This window comes from Halichondria panicea, chromosome 1 (genome assembly GCF_963675165.1).
Source record: "Halichondria panicea chromosome 1, odHalPani1.1, whole genome shotgun sequence".
NCBI lineage: Eukaryota > Metazoa > Porifera > Demospongiae > Suberitida > Halichondriidae > Halichondria > Halichondria panicea.
This window is the reverse complement of record NC_087377.1, coordinates 860,355-866,964: the sequence shown is the minus strand read 5'-3', so window position 1 is coordinate 866,964 and position 6,610 is coordinate 860,355. Positions and strand designations below refer to the sequence as shown.

General features: G+C 39.3%; 3 long non-coding RNA genes across 3 annotated transcripts; 2 read left to right on the top strand and 1 right to left on the bottom strand.

The window, feature by feature from the left end:
- The first annotated feature begins 3,040 nt into the window (after nt 1-3,040).
- Nucleotides 3,041-4,075, top strand: LOC135333117 (uncharacterized). Its single transcript, XR_010393755.1, has 3 exons — nt 3,041-3,200; nt 3,748-3,874; nt 3,931-4,075. It is a non-coding gene; the product is annotated as an uncharacterized LOC135333117 (long non-coding RNA).
- A 26-nt stretch (nt 4,076-4,101) lies between these two features.
- Nucleotides 4,102-4,774, bottom strand: LOC135333613 (uncharacterized). Its single transcript, XR_010394001.1, has 2 exons — nt 4,404-4,774; nt 4,102-4,325 (listed from the first exon to the last, which is right to left on the bottom strand). It is a non-coding gene; the product is annotated as an uncharacterized LOC135333613 (long non-coding RNA).
- On the top strand, nt 4,630-6,332 carry LOC135333794 (uncharacterized). The gene is made up of 2 exons (XR_010394054.1): nt 4,630-5,312; nt 5,966-6,332. It is a non-coding gene; the product is annotated as an uncharacterized LOC135333794 (long non-coding RNA).
- Nucleotides 6,333-6,610: the final 278 nt, after the last annotated feature.

The following is a 6,610-nucleotide window of genomic DNA, read 5'->3' as shown; positions in this document are numbered from 1 at the left end:
ACGGAAGTAGATTTCAATGTACTTCACATATGACCTCGATAAACATCCGCGCCTCGCTTAATGAGGGCTAATCTATTCCCCAGGAACTTCGCGGGTAACTGAGATTATTGCAAATCTAGGATTTTATGAGTTGTCACTAGTATTCTGTCAAGTTTTCCAGTATCGAGTGCAACTGTGCTTTATATAGATAGTGAATAACCATTATTCAAGCTCTATTTACTATCTTCTTCATTGAATTTAGGTAAGTTTAATCTTGTATTGTACACATTTATTCCTTTTTCTCTGAAATGATTAATGTTTAGGTCGTATACTTCAATATGCTTGTTGGTAAATCATGTGGTATCACCCCAAGCCAAAGAAAATTAGTCATACATCAGCTGGTAGAATTTAGTGCTAGAAAAAAGTTGAATTAAAGAGCACCACTAAAGATCCCTTTTTTGGGAATACGCTAAGCGTTACAGAAATTTTAATTTTAGGCATACATTCCCTTATGATTGGTGATCACCCCAAGAGCATTAGTTTTGGATCAGGTGGATGTATAGCTTTTGTGTGCATGAATGTGTAGTCACCTATTTTTACCTCGAGCTCATAATTGTTATTGGCCCGGTAGTAGATTGTGGAGAAGGGCCTGTAGGCCCGAGATATTTAACTACTACAAATGCTGTTTCATCTATATTAGCAATACCTCGCAAGCCAAAACTTACTGAGTACGCTGAAGAAAAGAAGACAGAAGCATACCCCTCCTCTCTACACCCCTACACGTCACCGCCCTCGTAAATGTTATCGGCTGTTCCGGCTATATATACACCCTTGTATACCTCACCAGCTTCTCTCCATCTAAGACTGTCTGATTAGAGTGCTAAACTAATCATAATTATAGCTGTATAATAATCATTTTTATTGTGTAAGTTTTTGTTAATGTTGTTCGGTTTGATCCCACTCGTTTTACACTTAGAAAGCAACTGGCAGTGCTGTGGAGTGTTTTTGCTGTCTCCAAGTGTATGTAATTATACTTAATGAATTGGAAATTGAAATGTACGTTCACCAGCCTAGTATATATATTATATAGTACAATTGATTCATCAAAAGTGAAAACAATAAATTATTATTAAGAAAGTTACATGGTGTATTATGTATCTTGTCGTATGAATGATCATGGTTATTGCCTCAAACTAGTGGACTTCTTGATGGTTTTCTTTTTCATTTAATTAAGTTGGCAGCAAAAGAGAAGCCTCTGACAGTCACAAATATTCACAATTTCAGGGAACTAAGCATCCTCTGATGATTTTATATCTACTGTGAAACAAGTATCCAATACCACTAGCTCTGCACATTCTCCTTACTATTACTATGTACCACCAATGCACTGTTGTGTTGATTGTGTTTCTTTCCCTCTTCTTTCACCGCTTATGCAATGAATTTTCCTCATTTTGAGGCAAGAAAAGAAGACAAGAAAGCGAGGCGCGGATGTTTTCCGAGGCCCACTTCCGTTTCCAATCCCTCTCTCCTACATCTATGGAAGGGTTGTTATAAAACAGGGAATGAGAAATGAGGAAATGAGAAATGAGGAAATGAGGAAATGAGGAAATAAGAAATAGGAAATGAGAAATAAGAAATAGAAATGAGCTGTTAGGCAGAGCATATCTATGGGCAGAGCAAGTCTGAAGACGAAGCTAACATCTACTGAGCTACAGGTACGTACCTCCTGGTGACAAGTCTCCTGGTGCTCTGCCACCATACAGAACTTATGTTCCTCTGGTACACGGTGTGACACTCCCTACCTCTATCTACTTGTGTGCCATGTACGACTGGCATGGTTCAGACATCAGATCTACCTACGTAACGGTACTTACATGTACTGTCCTACAGTCCCACAGTCTCAAACAATTTACCTATGCGTGGCTATACTGGCAATACATTCACTGATTTCACAATCCAGTGGGCAAGTGATAGTCAATGGACTGGACTCAATGTCAACATCTACATGTAAGTAACAGCAAAGAAACCTCCAAAACTGTTTGTCAAACCAAGCAAATTCTAATATATGATCTGCCAGTCTGTCGTAAAGCTGCAGGAAGTAATGACATTAGTACACTGTACTGGTATCATATCCAATCTCGCTACAGGGTGAAGAAAGCAATTCCCATTACCATTCTCACAAGCAATGCCTAGTGAAAGCTGATGCTACCTTTAAGGAAGAAAGCTCACTGTACCATCTGAAGCGATGGTAAAATTTAATTCTTACAATGTGTCCGACAACCTGTACTGTGTGGAGGTGCCACTATAATTATATATTATTGATAACTAAATACTTAGTCACCTACTAGCTTCTTGGCTGATATCAATCATTACTTTTGTGCAATTATTATTATAATAATGTCATAATTATTGTGATGAAAATTAATGCCATGGTGATGATCGTAACCATGCATAAATATATTATTATTATTCTATTTCTTATTTCTTCATTTCCTCATTTCCTATTTCTTATTTCCTCATTTCCTCATTTCTTATTTCTCATTTCCTCATTTCTCATTCCCTGTTTTATAAAACCCTCTATGGAAAAAGTAAGGCCTGGTTTGGGAAATCGCGTGATCCACAAGGATTTTTATGAACGTGGGAGATATGTAGCCCACAATCGTGACGTAAGGTATTCTCCCACGCATTCAGAGTTAATAAGACTGTACATGTACTGAGACAACCACCCAAGCTGTGCTGCAAGTCAGATCAGAGAACCAGCGTGGCCAGCTCTGGTGGCAGTAGCTACCTGCTATATGATAATGATGACTAAGCTATTCTTGATCTATACTAGCATGTAGAAAGACACAAGAAAAGGTAATAGTCTGATAGAATCTGAACACACAATCTAGACTATAATTATAGCTAGCTATAGAGCTTGCAAACTTCCAGTTCCAAGTCCATGTCCAGCTTGCATGCTGCAGGCAAAGTTTTATTAGTCATAGATATCTGTGTGGGCAGTCCAACATCTCTAGCTCAGCATGCCCACGCTCATTTTCACCCTTCTACCATAGATAGTGTAGTAAGAGGGATTGGAAACGGGATCACGTGGGCTTATCAATGCAATGTAATGAACTTGGGGCCTTGTGGACAATCCAGGCTGTGCGTAACGCAGCTATAAGCGCTAAATCACGCCCGTCCAGAGATACAAAGACAAGGTTTTCTCCTGTTCTAGGACAAAGGTAAATCACTAAAACTAGTAGCAGTATTTATTAGAGCCTCTCTTACCATGTAGATACTTATTATTTATTGGGACCTTATTTACCAGTCCTATATCAGAAATTGGCGGCATTTTCACACTGGAATGACTTTCTGTACCTATATCTTTTTTGTTATACAAGCAATATTAAAGATTGATGATGTTGTTGATAGAGAATTAGGTAAGGAATGAAATGGTGTTGAGTTGGCCCTGCTAAGTACTAAGAAAAGTTCACAACATGGTGATAAAATGACAAATTGACCTAAATTTATGTCCACTTTTCCGTACCTCTCTTTGGCATATAATTTGTCGTGAGTATTTCTAAATGCCTTTATAATTATTATAGTGAGTGCTGTATATTGTGCAATAGACACCTTCATTTGACTAAACAAAGCCTTATTTTGGCAGTAGCTGTGATGTTTAGTCTACATGTATAATTACAAATTGACGTATGTACATGTATATACTGGTCATACGTTATTATGTTACTACCGTCTTGTTTACTTGCCCATGGGTGATATATACTATAGGGTTGGAGAATGAATACCTGGACGACTGGGACACTGGGAAAAATCGGTTTCTAGCCGTAAGGAGCTAAGTGCACTGGCTGCAACAAGATGCTGTAGTGATGCCACAAGGACTGAAGTTCACAGTCAGGTACGTATATATACAACGTGTATTGTAAACCTAAAACTCCCCTCGCCCCTTTGCAGTCAAATCATTCATTGACATGGTAGGAGACCTGTTCATCCTCCCTGATGCAAGTGCCTTTCTGAGTGAGCAAATCGGCTAGAACCCTCTCGAATTGTTTAACTACATTTCTATTTGATGCACATAATTATTTTTTTTACGTGTGATCAAACAACCATAATTATAATTATGAATCGAATGAACTATATACACTAAGAGTATAAGAGTGTGAATACACAATACGCTAAAGTGATAGCTATTAAATTGTATTTCCCTTGTAAATCATCCATTCATAGCTACAACTTTGTTGCTCAAAGTCAGTGCAGTTACATGATGCTGGCACTGCTAAATATCTTGAATCCTTCGTCTTCACAAACAGAGGCTTAGTGGCTTTTCTCGATCTCAGTAGAGTGTTTCTCTGTATTAAAAGGGACAAATATTAAAATGGACAAGCAAGCTAGCTATACAAATGTAGACTGGTATTTTGGACTTATACCTTCGATGCTCATCACTGCTCTTAGCTTTAGCTCTAGCTCTTATCAAGGTCTCATGTGCTGTCTGTCTGCTCTGTAATCTGTGCTGCCATCCCAAGGTGATGTGAAGAAACTATTATTAGCTTCCGGTGCAGTGAATTAACTTCCTGCGCAGCCTGGACTGGCCGACAATCGCGGTCCGTTTCCAATCCCTCTTACTACACTATCTATGCTTCTACCACCTTCTACCCTCACGCGACTTCCCGATACAGGCTCTCCTTTTTCCTAACTCTACGGCTATTTCTTTGTTTATTCCTCCAATTAATACCGTATTTTATCTCATTGAACGATATTAAGACAGTATTTTATGTTATTGAAGGATGTGATAAAGAACAAAAAAAGGAGAGCCTGTGTAGAGGCTAAGCTAGAGCTAGCTAGAGTGAGTGTCTGCAGGCATGAGCTGGAGGAGCACGCAGTCCAGTATTAATGGATATGGTGGCTAGTCTGCAGAGGGAGCTGGACAATGCTAGGGTGAGTAGGTTTGCTTAGGAATATTAAATCCTTTCAGAAAGTACACGTTGTTGACATGTTTCAATCAGCTTAGTAGTGATCCCGCTCCCTCTAATCAAGTGTTGACATTCTGCTGATCTAGTAGCATAATAATGCATTATCTTGATTTAATTAACAGCAGTGAATAATGATGTAGCTGATCTTATCAGTACAATACAGAGTGTCCTTCAGTAATGTGTGTTTTAGTTAGTAGGCATTGCTTAGGAATAATGACAGTGTTATGTTGTTGTCATGATTGTGTGTTCCTCGAGGGACTGAGTGTGGATCATCATTTGAGGGTAGTGAGGACAGCTGCCTGGGAGGTGAGGGGGACATGGCGTCCTCTGGGAGAGCAGTTGGGTGTCAATGAGGGGACAGTAGATGTGAGTGCTCTGCTGTGTGTGTACTGAACACTGTATAGCAGTAGATGACTGTGTACTAATAGCCCTGTGCTCATACAGTCAGGCATCATCAGTTAAGGAATGTGCCAGCAAGCAGTACTGCACGTTCTCAATTTTGCTAAGCTTATGTTTTAATGGCCTTACATAACAAGAGAGTATCCTGAAGTGCTTATCTTTAGTCAGGGGTTCATACAGGAGTTTTAGCTGGGAGGGGGAAACGCTTAATTGAGGGGGTCTAGGGTCCTTCCCCGGAAAAATTGTTGAGGAATGGTTATCTGAGGTGCAGGGTTTTTTGTGTGCATAAAATTAATTTCACTAGTCTAATGAGATGTAGACATTTTTAAGGAGAAAAGTCATACATTTTTATTATGACATCATTAATATTCAGATTTCTAGGGGGGGGGGATATTTTGGCTAGGGGTGGGAAATCCCAGGACCCCCCCCTCTGTATGAAACCCTGTTAGTAGTTTTGTTTCTTTAGTTGTGTGGGTGGCTGTATTGCATGTTAGTAGCAATTGGTTGGCCACTGAACTCCTTTCAACAATTAACTTGACATGATTCATAATTTCAGCCGATATACCGTAGAACTTGGATAGTGCAGAATGATGTCATTATAATAACAATGTACACTGCAGGTGATAGCTGAGGAGAATGCCAGAAGACCCAACAGTGTCACCAAGTGTTTCACACACATGCTCGTAGAGTGGTTGCAAGGTGGTCCACAACTGGAGGACTTGTTGACAGCTCTAGAGTCTCTCGTTATCAGTAGAGCTGACATTGCTGAGGACCTCAAGGGAAGACTGCAAGTGACTCTAGCCTGACAATATCCTCTAGCCATTATAAACTGTGACTAGCTGCTGGCATTTATTTTTTGTTCTTTATAAGTGTTTGTGAGGTGACTACTAGCACTCTATCCACCATAATTATACCTGATGTGAATGCTTTGTTGAGTCAATGTCTGTCCACACAATTGCACATGCCAGCTATGTTATCAATGATAAATGTATTGTAACTGTGTAGCATCAGAAGAGAGCCGTCATCAAAATTAAACTTATTTATGAGCTCCTGATAATACACAGATTGGTGAAGAATGGGTGTGGCCTAGTGGTTAAGGGTGTGGCTAGTAGATCAGATCTCGTGAGAGGACACTGGTTCTCATGGGGACTGTAAGGTTTATAAAATACACATAATTCTTACTTACTTATATAGTTAATGATCTTTACCACTTTTATTGTAATAATTATTATTATGTCATAACAAGAGCGCATGCACTCTTGGTC